At 38.7% G+C, this 19,929-nt stretch overlaps 1 protein-coding gene across 3 annotated transcripts in view; it reads right to left on the bottom strand.

Annotated features, from left to right (window-relative positions):
- The window catches only part of CHRNB2 (cholinergic receptor nicotinic beta 2 subunit), a 975,665-nt gene extending 956,067 nt beyond the window's left edge, over positions 1-19,598 (bottom strand). Inside the window, exon 1 of one of the 3 annotated variants that reach the window (XM_044080649.1) lies at positions 19,406-19,598. The gene's annotated coding sequence lies outside the window, so the exon portion shown is untranslated. The other 2 variants (XM_044080651.1, XM_044080650.1) reach the window with 2 other exon arrangements.
- Between the last annotated feature and the right edge of the window lie 331 nt (positions 19,599-19,929).

Here is a 19,929-nt window from a genome sequence, read left to right as displayed (position 1 = left end):
TCAGGTGCCACACAATGATTGCTTTTAGCATGCCATAAAACAAATACATCAAAGAGTCAATGGGGTCAGGTGCCACACAATGATTGCTTTTAGCATGCCATAAAACAAATACATCAAAGAGTCAATGGGTTCAGGTGCCACACAGTTGTTGCTTCTTGGATCTGTCAGACTCAGTTGCCACATGGTTGAATACAGCCAGATATAGCTATTGTCAATAAGTAGTCAAACTACAAAGAGAAATATAGATATCAATAGTTGTTGATGATTGCTATAAAATGGTCTCACATCAGCAAGGAGCTATTATGACAACAATTCGAGCAACTGACCTATGGGCAGGAGAAATTTTTATAAATAGCAGAAGCAGCATGTAGGGCAGTGCAACTAAGCTAGGAGCAACAAGGAACTGCTATAACACACAGCATCAACAATAAGTAACTTAAAGCTTAGCGCAAAGATGCAGTAGCAGCTTTAAGCAACCAAGCAAACTATGCAAGCACCCAAGATGAATGCATAGACTATGAGGTAGCAGTTATTAACATTTGAAAACAAATCAGTGCTGCATGTCCCTCACCTCCTTTTGTTTGAATTCCTTAGCACCAATCACACAACCTATTATCTATTTGACAAAGCCACTTACACCTCTTCAAATAATCAATGCTCAACATTTACTAATACATAAGAATCTTTTGTATTGTAATAATTTGCCTTTATTTCATATGGATGTAGTCTACTTAGCAAATTAACATATAATTGTTAATGTATATTACTTAATATCGACCCATATATATTATCTGTTTAAAAATCTTTGTACTGTGTTGGAGCTTTTCTCCCCAGGCCTTCTTTGAAAATGGGTTTTCACTAAACCCAATCCGACAAAACTAGTAAACAAAATTAAAATAAATAAATCAATAAAGTAAGGTAAAATGTGATTAGAACTGGTCTATCCAGTAGCAGTTACGTGCAAGGAAATGCAACACAGAGTAGTATGTCCTGCTATGCAAAACAATTTAAAAGCTTCACTTAGAAAATCATCAGTTAAGCATGCAGCAAGCAGAAAGCCCAAAACACCATCAGTTTCTAGGCAAAAAATGACAAAAAGTGCCCCAGATGAAAAAAAAAACTCTCAAACTGCTCTATCCAGTAGCAGTGTGCAGCACAGAAATTCAGAGTAAAGCAGCCACATCCAAACAGAGCAGCAGGTCCTGCTATGCAGCACAATTTAAAAGTTGTACTTAAAAATCACAACTTCTTAATATTGCTAGATTATTGTAAGGTTTAATATGTTTTTAATAAAGCTATAGATAAACTCTCCCAAGTAGGCATCAATCCATATGTTATCAGATGGGTAGCAAACTGGCTCACTGATAGAACCCACTTAATCAAAATAGGGGAAGCTACCTCAAGCAGTAGACCAGTAACGAGTGGTCTACCCCAGGGATTGGTCTTGGGGCCTCTGTTATTCAGGATATACTTCTCTGAGGTGCAGGCCAAAACCAGTGAGCTATGGCTGACCAAGGCTGCAGATGATTGCAAGCTGGGCGCAGTCATCAATTCTGCAAGTGATGTGGATGTCCTCCAAATGAGTCTCACCCAAACAAATGACTGGTGCCAGAAACATGGCCTCAATCTGAATGCCAAAAAATACATCATCATCCCCTTTGGGGAGAGTGATGTCCCCACATATTATCACATTAATAACAGTGTCCTAAGCACTCAATCAGTCATGAGAGATTTGGGCACCCCACCCAGTTTGATAGCAACCTGACTTTTGACCACCAGTGTTGCTTCAGTTGTACGGAAATCTTTCTACATGGCCCATCTCATAAGTATGGGTATATCATCCAGGGACAATGAGGTCATAACATCCCTGTATTCTTCCCTTATAAAGCCAATTATTGAGTACAACACCCCCTTCAGCCTGTCCCTTGCAAAGCACATGCAGCAGCCGAAGAGACCACAGAGGTTCCTCACCAGAAGAATCCAGGGCCTCAAACATCTACCCTACACAGATAAGCTAAAAGCCCTGTCCCTCTACTCAGTTTCATACAGACTCCTCAGAGGTGACCTCTCTCTGGCATACAAAGCATTCTCAGACCCCGTCTTGATGGGACTGCTGCATATCCGCAAGTCAAGCTCCACTCAAGTAACTTGCACGCGCAAGCTCAACCTGGTCTGTGACATCAATAGGACTTGTTGGCAGGATAGATTTGTGTCCCAGAGACTCCCCCATCTGTGGAACAGACTCCCTCTCCACATTAAGCAGAGTACCTCATTATCCCTTTTGAAATGCAACCTGGATAACTGGATGGGAAACAGAAAATACACCCCTGGGATTCCACCTGTGTCCCTGCTGGACAGGGACTTTGGGAGCTGACTTGTCTAAACATGGGCTAAACTCTTGGCTAGACTTGTAAGGGCCTCAGGGCCAATAGCCTAATAACTTCCTATGATCCTATGTGCTTTGAAAAAAGTCACAGCCTCTCAAAAAAAAAAAAAAAAACACACTGTCAATTGTGCCAGGGACAGTAAGCTCCAGAACATTTCCCAAAGGAACAATGCTCTGGCACAATAAATAGTATTAATGTAGTAGCAGTTAATGTACTTAAAAGGCAAACAAGTGAAAAAGAATTAAAAAAACTTGTCTGTTATCTATGGTACTGACAGTAAGGTTAAATTTGGTTAGAACTGGTCAATCTAGTAGTAGTAAGCAGCAAGGAAATGCAACACAGAGCAGTCAAAAATTAAACATTAATGCTTTGACTTCTAAAATATTAAATAAAGTTAGCTGAAAAAGAATGGAAACTACGTGTGTGTGTGTGTGTTTGTGATTGTTTTTAAACATGCATGTATTCATTTATTTGCCTTTGTTTAACAGGAAAAGTCCAATTGAGCACTAAACCCCTTTTCAGTGCAGGGCCAGGAAAAAAAGCTCCATAAGGTACTTTTCAGTTAATGGGGCAGCAGGCAAGATGTGTGTTTGATGTCAACTCTTTCTGGTTTTTCCTTTTTCATCTTCACCGAGCAGTACATTTTGAATCAAAATTTCAGAATGCTTTATAATGCTCTGTAGCTCACAAATGGTATAAAGTGTATGGTAGTTAACTCTACCATTATTCACACCTCCAGTCCCACAGTTGACCATGCATCACATATTCTACCCATCTACCACACATTATTGGTGAAGAAATTTGAGAACTACAGTGACAACTTTTGCTGAACAATTAACTGCAGAGCATCTGAGCTATTGAAATGTGACATTTGGCATGACAATCTTAACTTCAGCCAGTGCAGGTGTCCCATTTCCATATCGAAAACATCAAGATTCACTTAACCATTACTATTGTCTCAGACCAAAATGCTTAAATTACGTCACCATGTTTTGTAAAATAAAGAGGAACAATACAAGCTTTTCTACTCAATTACCACATCTGTCCACTTAAACTGAAACAAATACATTTCCCGAATAACTCAACTGCCAAAAACCCTAAGTGTCTACCCTACATATCAGCAGATGTTGAACACAGAAGCAATGCACTACCATCAGTCTCACATTCCCTTTAAGAACAGGCTCACTTCCTTGCAAAAATATATTATGCTTCAACCATACCGCTCAACCTCTTAGCATAAGAAATATGGAGAAAGCCTGACATAATGGGGGACAAAAGCCCAAAAATAGGAACACATTTTAGATATTGCTCTCATAAACTTAGAAAGTTGCTAAAATAACAGGAGTTGTGTGCATTTTTCTGAAGGATATGAAGTCTGAAACTCAAATGCATGTCATTATTTAGTGACTTTAATCCTTAGATCATCCCAGTGATTTGTCAAAAATACACAATTATCACAAGGAACAAACCAAAAATATGAGGCAAAAAATCTGGACATTCGGCAAAAATCTGTACAGTTGAGAGGTGTGGTTAGCTTTACAATCCAAGTTATGCCATTTCCCTCAAGTGTTTTTCCCCAGCCTTCCAGACACATAGTATTGGTGTTTGAATTTGGCAGTCTGCATTGCAGCAGTAGGCCAACATCATTTATTTTGTTTCTTTGAAACGGGATTTGTTACACTGCAGTGTATCCATGATAAACCTCCAAAGAGAAATGATACTGTGAATAAACAAACGGCAGTGTTACTGGGCTTACAGAAGAAGTCAGGTGAGTGCAGACTGGTTAATCTGCTTTTCATCCCTTGTAATGTAATGGGCAGGCATTTGTATTTGTTGAAGGGGGCACACTGTTGGAGTTACGTGCCAGTGGTGTGACAGAATGCCATCAGCTTGGCTAAAACAGAGCCTAGCACCACATTTATTTTAAGTTGTATGACTGGCCACTGCTTAGCTAAAACAACTTGTTGAATAAAATGCATATGGGCTTCAGACAAGGTCTCTGACACTTTAGCACATGGGAAGCTTGCATCAACACTAAAGAGCACAGAATTAGAAACTATATAGGGAATTAACTTGCAAAATTGCTCATCATTGGTTATGTAGATGTTGTTATACCAAAGTAATGCATGGCTCAATAATAAAGTCAATCTATTTAGCATATATATAATATTAGATAATGCGGTGTGTAAAACAAGATTCATCCATTTGCTGATGCCACCAAATCTGGTGCTGGAGACAGGAAAGGGAAAGTCAGCCTGCAACATGGTCTGACACAGTTTGGAAGCCAAAGAGATTAATACCAATCCAAACTGAAATATTATGTCATGAATTTGGGAGGTTTTAGAGTAAATACAAGCTGGGAGAGTGGATCTTTTCAGAGAAAACAATTCTGATAATTATCACCACTAGATCTGACCATACAAAGAACTGTCCAAGGTTAATAAGTCCATAAGGAGCAGACAATCTAATCAGGGACAACTTGGCAAGAGTAATTTCATCAATTCCCTCTTTCTGAGCATCCCATTTATCGCATGCTTTCTATATAATGAAAGTGTACAACCATGGATGGAGGAAAACAACCACATAGGCACAGACCGAATTGTTTCCCATTCTCTGTGAATTTGAGGCTGCTCTATAAAAGTAGCAGGGAGTATTAGTGATGCTCTCTCCATATAGACTGGGGGTTGCAAGGAGACATTTCTGCTGCAAAAATGTTTTTTTAAAGGATATTTTCTATATGTCAGTGAGTGTATGGTGACAGAAAGTTGGTCTCCTTGATGAACTCTCCTTCGGGGAGTTTCTGTGGGATCAATGAGTTAAAAAGCAAACTGACAGCTGATTCTAAATGAGCTGTCTCTCATCAAGACTACATAGGCTATCTTGACCTAATTAGGCTCAAAATTTCAAATGTCAAGTGTATAATACAGTAATCTTCGAACAGCTTGCATACCAAAACCCCATTTTGATATTTTCTATTCCTTATATATATGGGTACATAAGAATTGCTGACTTAACTATAAGATAAAGCTTATTCTATAATACTGGAAGGCAGTGCCAATTTTTTTCTGTTACTGACATTTACTTTTAGTATTATGTTCTCTTATCTGATGTTAACTCTTTCAATTGTGTGCTTTGGGCACAGACTTTCAAATAAAAACAGATCAGTTTTATAAATCAGGAGAAGGTAAACTCTAAGTAACTTAAGAAACAGAACATACTGACAGCTCCTGATGTCGTTCTGAAGAGCTAAAGTTTTCTAACACTACGATTTTTTTCTAAGAAGAAATAATAGTATGTTTCCAAGTTGTTTCAGGTGGTTTGTTCATAGGCTTCATATGCAATGTTATATTCTATAATATAACAATGAGTCAGATCAGAGATATATGAAGAAAGTACAGTTGTGTAAGCTGAACTTACTATAGCAGTAGATGTTCAAATGATCACTGCTGCAGCATCCTTAGCTATATGGGGTTATATCCTATCAGCCAGCCAGCTTCCAAAGCTTCAGGGCACCTTCCACATGCCCAAACTGTCAAGAAGCTCAAACTGAGCTGACTAAAAGACAAGTTTGGGTGCAAAGCCTTTCAGAGCTTTCCTGCCAGCAAAGAAAGGGAGGTTGAGTCCTGATAGGGCAATGCTAGGAATAACAAAAAATAAATGTCCACACCCTGTCATAAAAGCACACCAAAAAACAAGGAGGATGGAGAGAAGGAGCAGCTACCACTGTAGTGATAATTTGAATATCTACTTTTACGGTAAGTTCAACTTACACAACTGTTCTATGTTTTTGCTATTGATCACTGCTGCAGTAGCTTAGCTAACTACATTTGGGAGATGGAAGGACAAGAGTTCAGGAGCACCTAGAGAATGGTCCTTGCAAAGCTTTGATCTGCACTTAGAGAAGGAATTAAGCTTATAGTGCTTTGTAAAAGTATGTACAGAAGACCAAGAAGCAGCTTCTAGAATACTTCTAGAATCCAACCCTTTCCAAACAGACATAGATGATGCCAAGGCCCTGGCAGAGTGAGCTTCGACCCTGCCTGGAACAGATTTGTCATAGTGAGTATAACAAAAAGCAATACCCTAAGACACCCATTTGGAAATAGTCTGTTTTGACAAAGGTAGTCCCTTCTTCTTACCTTCACAAGAAATGAACAACTGATCCAAAGATTTGAACAATTTAGTTCCTTCAAGATAGTACCTGAGTTGTCTGTGGGCATCCAAGGTATGGAGTATCCTTTCTCCCTCATTTTTAAGTGCAGAAAAGAAAATGGGGCAATGAATAGTTTGGCTTAAAGTAAACTTGTATACTACTTTAGGCATAAATTAATGATTAGTTCTCAAAGGAGCCCTGTCCCTGTGGAAAATGAGGTAGGGTTGATTCACCATAAGAGGTTGCAACTCAGATACCCTTCTTGATGAAGTCAGAGTAATCAGTAAAACTGTTTTTCCATGTTAAGAACCTCAAGTCAGGCAGATTAGTTAGTTCAAATGGAGCAAGCGTTAACTTCTCTAACACAAAATCAAGATCCCAAGGAGGGGCCACCAGTTTACTTGGAGGCCTCTTAAGCAAAACCCCTTTTAAGAACATTTTGACATGCGACTGCCTTGAAACAGGAGGATCCATGGGCAAACATCCTGAAATGGGCAATAAATGAACCTTGATAAAGGAATAGGAAAGGGCATAGAACAGAAACTCACAAAAATAGAGTATTGTAAAGTGAGAGATCAACTAAGCCTGAATGGGTGCTGGTTATGTTGTTGGCACCAACTAGAAAACTTTTTCCATTTGCTAATATATGATTTTCTAGTAGCAGGCTATCTTGCATTCATTAGTACCTGCTGCATGTCCTCAGAAAACAAGTGCTTAAAAGGAATTAAGACCCTATCATCCAGGCAGTCAGTTGAAGATGATTGATGTAGGGGATTACCAAGTACCCCTTTTCTTGTGTGAGTAGATCCATTCCATGAGGAAGCTTGTGGTAATTACCCATGGCCATTTCTAAAATAAGGGAGAACCATGGATGCCTGGGCCAGAAGGGAGTCACTGCAATGATCTTGGGTGATTCCTTCTGAAGCTTCAGAAATACCCTGAATATTAGTGGAAAGGGTGTAAAGGCATATATGAACATTCCCATCCAAAGAAAAAAAAAGGCACCTGTCTTCCAGACTTTCTTGAATGGAGTTGTGGAACAGAATTTTGTCAGTTTATTGTTTAGAAAGGAGGCAAAAAAGTCCATTTGAGGAACTCTAATCTAGTTTCCATTCATGAGGGTCTGCCCTGGTCCTGCTCAGCTTGTCTGCCACACAGTTTTGCTCTGATGAAATGTAGGATATCTGTAGAATGAGAATGTGATGTGAAGCTATACCCCAAGCAAACATGGCTAGTCTGCAAAAGAGGTACGTCTTGGTTCCTCTTTATTTGTTGACATACTACAGGACTGTGGTATTGTCTGTAACTACTTGAAGAGGTGCCAGGAACCAAAGATGGTCCAGACAGTTGAGTGCCTTGCTCAGGGTATGCAAGCATCTCCTTGATATTTATGTGCTTTCATCTGTTCTTGGTGCTCCACAACCCTCTGCACTTCTGTCCCTCTTGAAACTGCTCCACAAGCAAAGACTGAAGCATCTCTGCTAATTAATTGCTTTGGCAAAGGGAAGAAGAAAGAGAGACATGAATTTAAGGATATCTGTTGTCTCCACAGAAAGATTTATCTTCTGACAAACCCTGTAACTGGGATCTGAAAAGATAAAGAGTGTTGATGCTGGGACCAAAGAGATTTCTTATACTACTGCATCTAATTCTAAAGGCATCCTTGTCAATAGTATCATGAGAATCATAGATGCCATGAGACTTAAAATCCTAAGGATTCCCTCGCAGTGACCAAAGTCAAAGTGGAAAACCTTAGAAATAGATCTAAGTAAAGATCTATTTTTTTCTTGTGGAAGAAAAGCTCTTTGAACTGAGGTGTCCAGTTGACATCCTAGGAATACAATCCTGTGTAAGAGAGTCAAGAAAGATTTTTGAATGTCCTCTTAGAATCCCAACATGTCTGAGAGATCTCTCACCCAAGAGAGAGAGATTACTGACATTTTGGAAAATGACTCTGCAAAGATAAGCAAGGTGTCTAAAATTGGAAAAATGTGGATACCACACAGTCTGCAATAAGCTACAATTGGAGATAGACACTTTGTGAACACTCTTGGTACAGTGGGATAGTCCAAAGGGTAAGTCAGAGAACTGATAATGTGAGCCAGACACAGAAAACCTTATGAAATGTCTGACGTCTGGATGAATAGAGATGTGATGATAAACATCTTTTAAGTCTTGTGTTCCCAGGAAACTTGAAAGAGGAAGAAGAGGTAACAGGTTATGAAGTGACATAATTTTCAATTTGGGCATTATCACAAACAGGTTTAGGAAGAAAGATCCAGAACTGGTCTCGAAGCATTTTCCTTCTTTGGCACTAGAACCATCCTTGAATAAAACTCCTTCCTCATCTGGGAAGGAGGGACTGGGTCTATCACTCCTTGGGACAGCATGTAATAAAGAACAGGTGGAAACAAAAGAGACTGATCTGCAGAATAAAAAATGCCCCCCCCCCCCAAAAAAAGGAGGAATTTCCTCCCACTGCCAACTGTAACCCTGATGAATGATTTTCAGAACGCATTTGTCTAAAACAATCTGGTACCAAACAGAAAATGGATATTCAGACTTTCTGAAAGAGAAAAGGGGTCAGGGTGCAAGGGGGTCACAAGGTCTCTTGGACAGCCATTCAGACATATTGGACTGTCCTTGGTTTTGGGAGGCTTGAAACTTCTTTTTGGTACCCCCTTGCCACTTCACCTTAAACGTCTGTTTACATGAATTCTGTTGAGACTGCTTATTCTGTTTTTTATCAAAACTGGATAAGGAGAATGAAAATCCATTGGACAATTTAGAAAAGGAGGGCTGAAAAATCTTAGAGATTCACTGGATCAATGTGCCCCTTTCATTACACCTTTTGATAATCTCTGCAGCAGAAGGACCAAACACTAAATCTCTGTCCAAGGAAGAATTTTAAATCTCTCTTTTACATCATCTGGGAGGTTCTGAGAAGACAAAGCAAACCTCCTTTCAGCAGTATAGTGGCCAAAGCCCTGGAGGAAGAATAAACAGTCATACACATACACTATAAACCATGACTAGTGAACTGTTTAACAGAAGAAACTAAGTTATTTAAAGCAGATTTTTCTTCATAAGAAGAAACTGTAGATAAAACATTCCCCATACAATGAATTCTGGAAACTCCTAAAACCAAGGACAGCCCAATAAGTCAGAATGAGTATTTAAGAGACTTTGTGACCACCCTCCTACCCTGACACCCATTTTGTCTTCCAGAAAGCCTAAATCTCCACTTTTCTCTTTGGTAACAGATAGTTTCAGACAAATGGATTCTGAAGATTATTCATCAAGGTTACAGATGGCAATGGGAAGAAACTCCTCCTTTCCAGGGAGTAATCCCTCATTCTCCAGAATCATTTATTTCCACCTGTCCTTCATCACATGCTGTCTCAGGGAGTGACAGAACCAGCCCCCCCCTTCCCAGTTGGAAAAGGGGTTTATTCAAGGATGTTTTAGTGTCAAAGAAAGAAAGTGCTTAGAAAACAGTTCTGCGTTCATTCTTTTCTAATATGTTTTGATGGTGCCCAAGTTCATAATGATGTCACTTCACAACCTGTTACCTCTTCTTCTTCATTCAAGTTTCCTGATAACACTAGATTTAAAAGATGCTCATTATCACATCCATATTCATCTAGATTTAAGATATTTCTTAATGTTTGGATTATTAGTTCTGTTGCCTTACCCTTTGGACTATCCACTGCACCAAGAGTGGTCTCAAACTATCTAGTTCCAGTTATAGCTCATTGCAGGCTACAGGGTTTCCATATTTTTCCATATTTAGATGACTTGCTTATATCTGAAGAGTCGTTTTCAAAATGTCAGGAATCTCTCTCTTGGGTGATGGATCTACTACACAGGCAGAGATTCCAGGAGAACATTCAAAAATCTTTTTGACTCCTTCTTATAGAATAGTGTTTCTGGGATGTCAACTACACACCACAGTTCAAAGAGTTTTTCTTCTACGAGAATAAACAGATCTATAGCCATACCTATTGCTAGCATTTTTCTTTCAGACTTTGGTCATTGTTAGGTAATACCTCAAAATATGGGGTCTCATGGTTTCTATGATTCTCATGACACCCCTGGCAAGACTCCACATGAGAAAGATACAGTGGTATCTGAAGTCTCTTTGGTCCCAGCATCAACACCATTTGTCTTTTTAAATCCCAGTGCTGGGGGTTGTCAGAAGAAAAATCACTTTGGTAGAGACAACAGCTATCCCCAAATCGAAGTTTCCCCCTCTCCATATATGTTTCAGAGTAGTCTGTTTTCACAGATGCTTCAGACTTTGCTTGGGGAGCAGTTTCAAAAAGGATAAAAGTGAAAGGTGTGTGGGAAACTAAGGACAGATGCAAGCACATAAATATAAAACAGATGCTTGCTTTGATCAACGCACTCAACTCTCTGAATCATCTTTGGTCCCCCAGACCTCTTCAGGTTGTTACAGACAATACCACAGTCATACAGTACATCATCAAGCAAAAGGGGAACTGGGTCATACCCGCATAGCCCCCACTGCTGACTAGCCATGTTAGCTTGGGGTATAGCTTCACAGTACTCTCTCTCTCTCTCTCTCTCTTTCTCTGTACATGCATCATGCATTCCTTCATAATGCAACTGTGTGGCACACAAGCTGAACAGGACAAGGGCAGACCCTCACAAATGGAAACTAGATCAAGGGGTCTTCTAAGATTTGATCCATCTGTGGGGAGTTCCTCAAGTAGACCTCTTTGGCTCCTCTCTGAGCACAATCAGCTGACAAGATTCTTTTCTATGACTCCATGCAAGAAGGCCTGGAAGACAGTTGTCATTTCTTTTCCTTGGACAGGAATGTTCCTGTATGCTTTTCCACCTTTCCACTAATATCCAGGGTACTTCTGAAGATTCAGAAGTAATCCCTCAAGATCATTGTGGTGACTCCCTTCTGGCTCAGGCAACAGTGGTTCTCCCTTCTTTTGGAAATGGCCAAGGGCAATTACCACAAGCTTCCTCAAAGACTTGATCTACTCACGCAAGAATAAGGGTGTTTCATACAAGCTGACACCGATCAACTTGCATGACAGGGTGTTAATTCCTTTCAGGCATCTCCTTACTGGAGATGTATAACAGGTACTAATGCAGGAAAAAAAATGTGCTACTAGAAAATCATATATTAGCAACTGGAAAATGTTTTCTAGTTTATGCCAACAACATAATCAGTACCCATTCAATGCTAGTTCTCTGGTTTTACAATACTTATGTAAGCTCATGTCCTATAGCCTTATTGCTCCTCTTTCAAGGTTCATTTATCAGCCATTTCAGCATGTCAGCCCATGGATCTTCCTCTTTCAATGCAGTCTCATGTGAAAATGTTTTCGAAAGGGGTTTTGTATAAGACGTCTTCAAGAAAACCAGTGGCCCTGTCTTGGGATCTTAATTTTATGTTAAGAGATGGTAACGCTTGCTCCATTTGAACTAACTAACCTGGCTGACTTGAGGGTCTTAATATGGAAAACAGTTTTACTGATTGCTCTAACATCTATGCAAAAAGAGTAACTGATTTGCAGGCTCTTATGGTGAGTCAACCCTACCTCATTTTCCACAGAAAAGGGTTTCTTTGAGAGCTAATCATTTGTTTATGCCTAAAGTTTATTTTAAGTCAAACTGTCCATCTCCACTTCTTTCCTGAACCCAAAAATGAGGGAGAAAGGATACCCTATACCTTGGATATCCAGACAACACAGATATTATCTTGACAGAAATAAATCTTTGCTTTTTCTATGGCTTTTTAGAAAGGGTTGGATTCTAGAGGTATTCTAGAAGCAGCAACATGATCCTCAGTACATACTTTTACAAAGCACAATAAGCTTGGCTCCTTCTATATGTCTACATCAGGCTTTGCAAGGACCATTCTCTATGGACTCCTCATCTCTTTTCCTTCCACCTCCCAAATGTAGTAAGTTGGAGTAATCTACCCATAGAGTGAAGGCTATTTCAGCAGTGATCAATACAATAAACATACTACAGTTGTGCATGTAAACTTGTCATAACAATAGATGTTTGAATGATCACTGCTGCAGTAACCACTCCCTCCTTTCATTCACCTTGTTTTTTGGTATGTTGTTTATGCCAGGGTATAAATATTTATTATTTTGTTCTTCCCAGCATCACCTTTTCAGGGCTCAGCCTCTCTTTTCTGTTGGTAGGAAAGCTCTGAAAGGCTTGGCACACAAACTTATCTTTTAGTCAGCTTTGTTTGAGCTGCCTTACAGTAGAGCCAGATCCAGCACTAGGCAACCAAAGCACTTGCCTGGGGCCCACTGGCTGACAGGGGCCCACAGGCTAGGGGATCTGCCACAACTTTTTTCTTTTAATTAAAAAAAATTACATTTCTTTAAAGGCATTCATCTTTAAAAACACTCATTGTGAATACGTACACACCTGCTGCTGCTTACACTGATGCACGACACATATACCTGCTGTTGATGCTTCTGTTCTGCATCTGTATGTGTAATTTAAACACATGACTGTTTCTACGTCTTCTTCTGTCTGCGGAATAAAGCATGAACACATGATCATTTCTACTTCCTCTGTTATCAGAATAAAGCACAAACAGGTAAGGTGCTCTTTGGTGTGTGAAATGCCCTAGTTAGGGATAGCTGGCAGGTTAATTTACTCAGGCTCAAACCCTGTACCTTGGTTAAAGAAGACAAGAGCCTGAAGTCCCTACACAAACTACCAGACTACAAGTTTAAGTTTCAGTGCATTTTCAAGGAATTGTGAGTTTCAGTGCATTTTCAAGGAATTGTGAGCTTCAAGGGAAGAAAAGTTTACTACTGCTCATGCCAAGTCTGTTTTCAATGTGCACCTGTTTTGTTTAGCAAATAGTTGTCACTGTTTGTGGTAGGGATTTTGAAGGCAGTGCTAGTACTACAACAGGTAGTGTACTTGCCTTTGCTGCAGAAAGACTGTGGGTTCCACTCCCATGCTATGTAGTTAGAGTGCTGATACTGTGATGTATTTTAAGGGGGTGGGGGTGCTGCAGTCCTGAGTGTGTCCTTCTTTGGATGAGAGATACCTTGTAACTTTGCACCTGTTTTCAGTTTGACATCCATTCCCCATTGCACTATTACCAGCTTACCATTTTTTATTTAATGTAACATAGATAATTTATTCTTCAAGGGCAACGGCACTGAATTGATAGATGAAACCGAAATATAAAGTTGTTTGCTAGTAGCAAAGTCTTCATTAGTTACAGATCTCTTTAATGTTCAATTATTCAGTTAACTTTTACTTCTGCAGAGATTGTGCATATTGACTAGTAGTGGATTGTAATAAGAGAAGTCTGAGTGACCTTTTATGGTTGAAATGTTCTGAAATACAGTTTTGTCATTATTGGTCTATTAGTTTTGTTTAATTGTTTACTGGAAAAAATGTTCAAAACTACACATTTAAAACAAACTCTAACAACATGTGCTCTATTACACAAAGAATATAATTTAATATAAACAGGGAGGTGAATCAAACAACAAACGCATGTATGCATGGTCCTAAAAATATGTGCAAGGGGCCTATGGTTTGAAAATAGCACAAAGGTAAACTTAATCCGCCACCAGCCAGATGCATTTTCTTTGAATGTAGGTTTCAATATCATTTCAATGAATGTGAGTTTCAAGGGCAGTGAGGTTTACTGTTAATGCTAAGTCTGTTTTCACATGAGACTGTATTGTTTTGTTTAACAAATATAAATCAGGATTTCTGCAATAAAATTCGAAATAAAAGTTTTAAATTAGATCCAAATATCTGTAATCATTGTAGAAGTAAAGAAAAAAATAATATGCACACTGACAGGTTTGTTTATGTTAAATGGGGAGAAATAGCCAAGTAATGGGATACTGGAATGACTGGGGGCTGCTGTGAGCATGCAGGCCTAATCCATTACCTTGCCTAGGGCCCCATTTGACCATGATCCAGCTCTACCTTACAGTCTGGGCATGTGGAAGGTGCCCTGAAACTTTGGAAGCTGGTTAGCTGCTATATCCTTGGCAGGATGTAACCCCATACAGCTAAGGCTACAGCAGCAGTGATTATTTGAACATCTACTGTTATGGTAAGTTTAGTTAAACAACTCAACTTTTTTCAGTATGCTTTATATGATATTGGCATACTCAGTTTGGACTTTATATTACATCTAATATTGTTTTGACTGACATAGTCAATTAATATTTGAGCATATGTATTTCATCTTCAGAACCAGCCATTCAATGCCTGTCTGGATAAATCACCCATAAACATTGTAGTTTCTTTGATTTTTTTTCATCCTATAGAACAGTCAGTAAATTCCTATATTTTGCAGGGTCATGCAAAGTACACAGTTGGATCCTATAATATTTAACCGGGAATGTCCGACTGAGCCAATGGCTTATTTTTCAGCAGAAGTCCAGGGGGAAAGCTCCATAACATCTGATTACGTTAAAATTAATTTCTGTATGAGCATTTTCTAGTCCTAGACTGCTTTCTTGGCTTCCAGCTTGTTGCCTTTTGGCTAAGATCAAGTGTGTTCCTTTAAAAACAATGAAACACTGTATGTCACCTATCCCACTGAATCGGTATCAGTGAAAGGAGGTACATCCCTAGTACTTGTGATACAAATTTAGCTATTTAAGCCAGGTATCAGTAATAGCATAGGGGTCTACTTAACATTACCAAAATCCTATAACACCGACTTTCAGAATACCAAGACCAAAACTGTGAAAGCACAGAATGCCAAACCTTTAAAATTTTGACTGTTATAAAACCGAAACCTAAAGCACTGACTTATGGATTACAGAGAAGAGTGTAGGAAGTATCACGTAAGGTTTTGTAAATATAGGTATGTCTCTTTAAAGTTCTGTGGTTTAAAAAAATATGGAGGCCGTTTTTTAACCGGCAGCTGTGGAAGTGTGTTAAGAACAATGTGGCAACCAAAAGGTATTTCTCCTTTTCCAAACTGTAATGCAATCTCAGAGTTGGTATATTTAGTTGGGGGGGGGGTGCAGCTCCCCACATAGTTGGCTTTTAGATATTCCAGTTTAGAAAACAAAGGTTAGGAGATAGTTGTGTATATTGTGTAAGGTTTAGGAGGTGTGTTGATAATTTGATGTATTTGTTAGTGTGTTGATAACTTGTTATATTGTGGTTTACATTCTGATTTGAAGAGTATGTGGTTTGGTAGTGAAATTTACCGTCATTGCAGAGTTTTGTTTTTTTGTTTTACTACTGTTGTGATGTAGGGAATAACATGTAACGTGTGTGAGTTTTGATTTGGTGTTTTGACAATCAGTATTTTAGGTGTCGATATTGTGTAGTTTTGGATTTGTGGTTTCAGTATTGTGAAAGTCAGTGCTACTGGATTTTGGTAATGTAAAGTAGATCCTGGCATGGAAATAAAAATGCTCCACTCAAAGAAAAAATTTTAAATCACCAATTTTATTGTTCAGATTTCTGTAATTTGGAAAATCTACCTTCTATACTAATTTTTTTTTTTGTCTTGTTAGTTTTTCATTTTTTTTAATCCTAAAAAAATGTGGGACAGAAATGTTTCTGTTCAATACATGTAATCCTTGGGACAGAAGTGAAGACCCTTGAGTAACTAGTGGGTAGAAAGCAGTCCAGCTTGCTGCACATCTCAATGTAGCAAGGAGGTTGTCAGGCATTGAATCCTTTGTATATGATATAATTTATTTGGCTACTGACCAAATACCAACATGTTTGTGCTGTGCCATATAAAGTGATAGGAGAATTCTCAAAGTAGATGCATTTTCCAGTGCTTGCTATGATAGTCAATAAACTACATCCTGTCACATATCCAGAAGGGAGGATTTCTCTACATTTTTACCTTTGTTGTGAACAAAGACTATATCATACTTTTAATAAATTTTAACGTAGTTGGGATGACCGTAATTTTGGACCCATGCCAACATAACACTGTCACAATCTCCCTGCAAAATCTAGTGAGATAGCTCTTTTATGCACAACAGAGTCACCAATTATTAGAATGTTTTTGGGTTGCCAGACCACAGTATTTGCATATAGGTTTAAAGTTTGGCTTGGTTCAGTTTTTACAAGATGCCATGCTATATGGTATCAGAAGTTAACTCAAACAGACACAGATGTCATTCTTCCATTATGTAATGCAAGTGATAAAACAATACCTGGAATACGGTTGGTATACTTATGAAAAAGATCTTAAAGGAAAGGAAAAAAAGTTTACATACTGAGGTAACACAGGGCATATAGAGGAAGGTTATCAAATTGATGAGAGAAGTAGCAGTCAACACACAATGCCTGCAGGCACATGGCATGTCCATGTTAATACAAATTGCAATTGCAAAAGGTTGTAAAAAAAGTTTATGATGTGATAATTGTCTATATTTTTATATAGTTTAAAGTCTTTCTTTCTAAAATTGTATAACTACCTATCTTCTGTAATCTGATGTTGTTATTTTACTCATTGTGGAGCTTTTCTCTCCAGGCCTCCACTGAAAATGGATTTCTGACCCAGTGGACTTCCCCGGTCAACAAATGTCAATAAATAAATAAATATTATATCAGTTTAATTGCACTATCAAAGGTAAATTGGATGCTTTAAGATGGAAGACAGCAGACAATGCACAAGTGGCATCTGTGAGGAGGAAGATAAAATTCATAAGCAAAGCTTTTTCATTTTTTAATGAAGAAAGTAATGACAAATCTGGAATAACTTAAAGACATAAAGTCAGAGTAAAGACACGCCCAAAAGTGAGATTCATGGAATAGTTGTCTTGGGGGTGCAATCATTATCATTAAATATACAATATTCTCATTTTCTGTACAGATCTGACCTTTTGTCTTCAGTCTATTGCTACACAGGTTTGTTGCAATTTCAAATAAAAAAGCTTAGTTTCTAAGCCCAGAGAATAGGCAGACTATTTGTCTGTGTAACGACTGGTAAAATACTATCTCAAGTATTTTGTGCAGTTCTGGATCTTCCATATGAGTAAAGACAAAGATGAAATTCCCTCAGAACAGTGCTACCACAAGGTCTGTTTCACAAGTCTTACGAAGAAAGGTTAATAAAATTTAATAAGTACAACCTTGAAGAAGGGGTGCGGTAAGCCATGAGAGACACCTTTAACTATCATGAGGTAATCAATAAATTCAAGAAGTGCCACATCTGCTGGAAAAGGAAATGCACTTTAATAAGAAGTCACAGTTTAAAAGACAGATAGAAGGAGAAGGACTTGGGGAGGCAGTGATTTGACAAAGAAAGCAACATTAGTTAATCAGTTACTGAGACTGGTATCGTTTATATGAAAGACTCAGCCTTTCAATAAAGGCAGTGAATTCAGCAAAAATGGAGAAAGAATTCAACGCGGCACTGAACGAATATTGCTGTCTTCCAGAAGAAGCAGGCTGAATAAAAAGTTAGATTACAATGATGCTTGAGATGTTGTGGAAATAATCACCATTGTCTGTCTTTACTGCAAACAGTCCAGCCATTTTTTTTTATTAGCAATCGCTAAACCCTTTTAAACAACGTACAAAAAGAAGTGTCACCTAATAAGTGAAGTACGGTCCAGAAATGTAGATCCATGTCCACCCCTATAGAGGAAACAAAGTAATGAGAAAAGCACATCCCTAAATTGAATTTGTGTGATATCGGTAACACTTTTCACATATTATAAATGTTTATCCTCGCCGGACAACTTACTCTATGGCATTGCTACACGCGCAGCAAAAAAAAAAAAAAAATCAACTGAAATGAAAACTGCAATGTTTACATCAGTGCATACAACTGTGCCAAAAAATGACAGCTGTCAGTCAGTGCCGGGAATTGTCGTAGACTCCACAGTCGCACACTAGGGACCATTTAATGTAAACAAATGACGGGGGTAAAAAATGGTAATCAGAAATGTGTATTTTATGACAAAAATGTGCATTTATAAACGACAACTGTTCTTTCCAAAGGCTCATTTCCTTCTGTAATAACCACCGCTAGGGCAAGTAGCTGCTATCCAATACTTTATTCAACCAACAGTATGACACACATTCCCTGTACAGGGTCTGTAATCTCTTTTAGTTTTCGATCACCACAAAGAAAACGATGACATACATACTTTCAAAACATACAAACAACCGCCATTAGTGGTAGCGCTAACCAGTAACTCATCCCCAGCAATCCAAAATAAAATACCCCAAAGACAACCACTTCCATGCGCCTTACCGTCTTTGGGCACCACGCAACAGCAATGTTACTAATAAGAAAACACGAGGAGAAAAATACCTCACATATATTATTCAACCTGAAATCTGAAGTATAAACCTCGGTGGAATTTCACCCCAGACGTTCATACTGTCCGAGGAAGACAGCCTGATGAACATTACTGTGACGAGCTTCGATGCTTTACGTTTTCACTGGACCACATTGAATGCTGGCCGCATCCTGCAGTACTGTGGTGTTTCTGAGGGCAGCAAATGACTGACTGTATTCTTTATATGATACGTAATAGTTGTGAGGTATGCCATTCACCCAGAGAAAAAATAAAATATTAAGTCACGCTCAAAACTCCCACAAGAAAACATTATCAATACCACCATAAACAACGAATCCCTTACCGGACACAATCCGTTTATTCATCCACTGCACTTCTCACTGCAGAAATCTGATTGATGGTACCCGATAAGGAAAGCGAGAACTCACTTTACCATCACCCATTTCAACGCCATTACAGGTACTGGGTACCACTATCTCTCGCATCCCGACTAACAGTCTCCATAAAAATACAATGTTTTTATCAATAGAATGAAAATCAAGTCTCACACTGATGAAAACCACTGCACAATAAACCCTTACCAGACACGATCTGATGACTCCACGCTCAGGGTCAATTGCCCCTGTCCTCCATTAGTCCATGCCAAAGTCCTTCTTGAATGTAACTATAACCTTCTCCTCATTAAAATACCCGATCAAAGAGAACTTGATCCAAATGTTACTTGTACTCATAAGTAACCGCCAAAGCAACCTATCTAATGTGCCTCCTTATGACAGAAACACCATGTATGGACCACTTAAAAGGGCAACACCACTTGCCAATGACCTTAAAGAGGAAATGGCTAAAAACACGTACAACCAGCAACAAAGCTAAGTGCTGCCAAACTTATGTATTTTATTTGATTGCTCTTGAAAATGTATCAATGATTTAAATCATTGTTCGCTGTAAAAATACACTGCCGTTTGATTTTTGTTGAAGACTGCCATCATAAATAGAGCGGATTATTCAGAATGACAAAATCTCAAATCACATTCCATTTAGTCATTTTTATAACAGCAACAAGGCATGAGACTGTCCATTCCCTTAATATTAAGGCAAACTTGGA

This window comes from Protopterus annectens, chromosome 8.part0 (assembly GCF_019279795.1).
Source record: "Protopterus annectens isolate FY-2018-M chromosome 8.part0, PAN1.0, whole genome shotgun sequence".
Taxonomy (NCBI): Eukaryota; Metazoa; Chordata; order Ceratodontiformes; family Protopteridae; genus Protopterus; species Protopterus annectens.
Note: the sequence above shows the minus strand (reverse complement) of the source record. Positions and strands in the feature narration are given on the sequence as shown.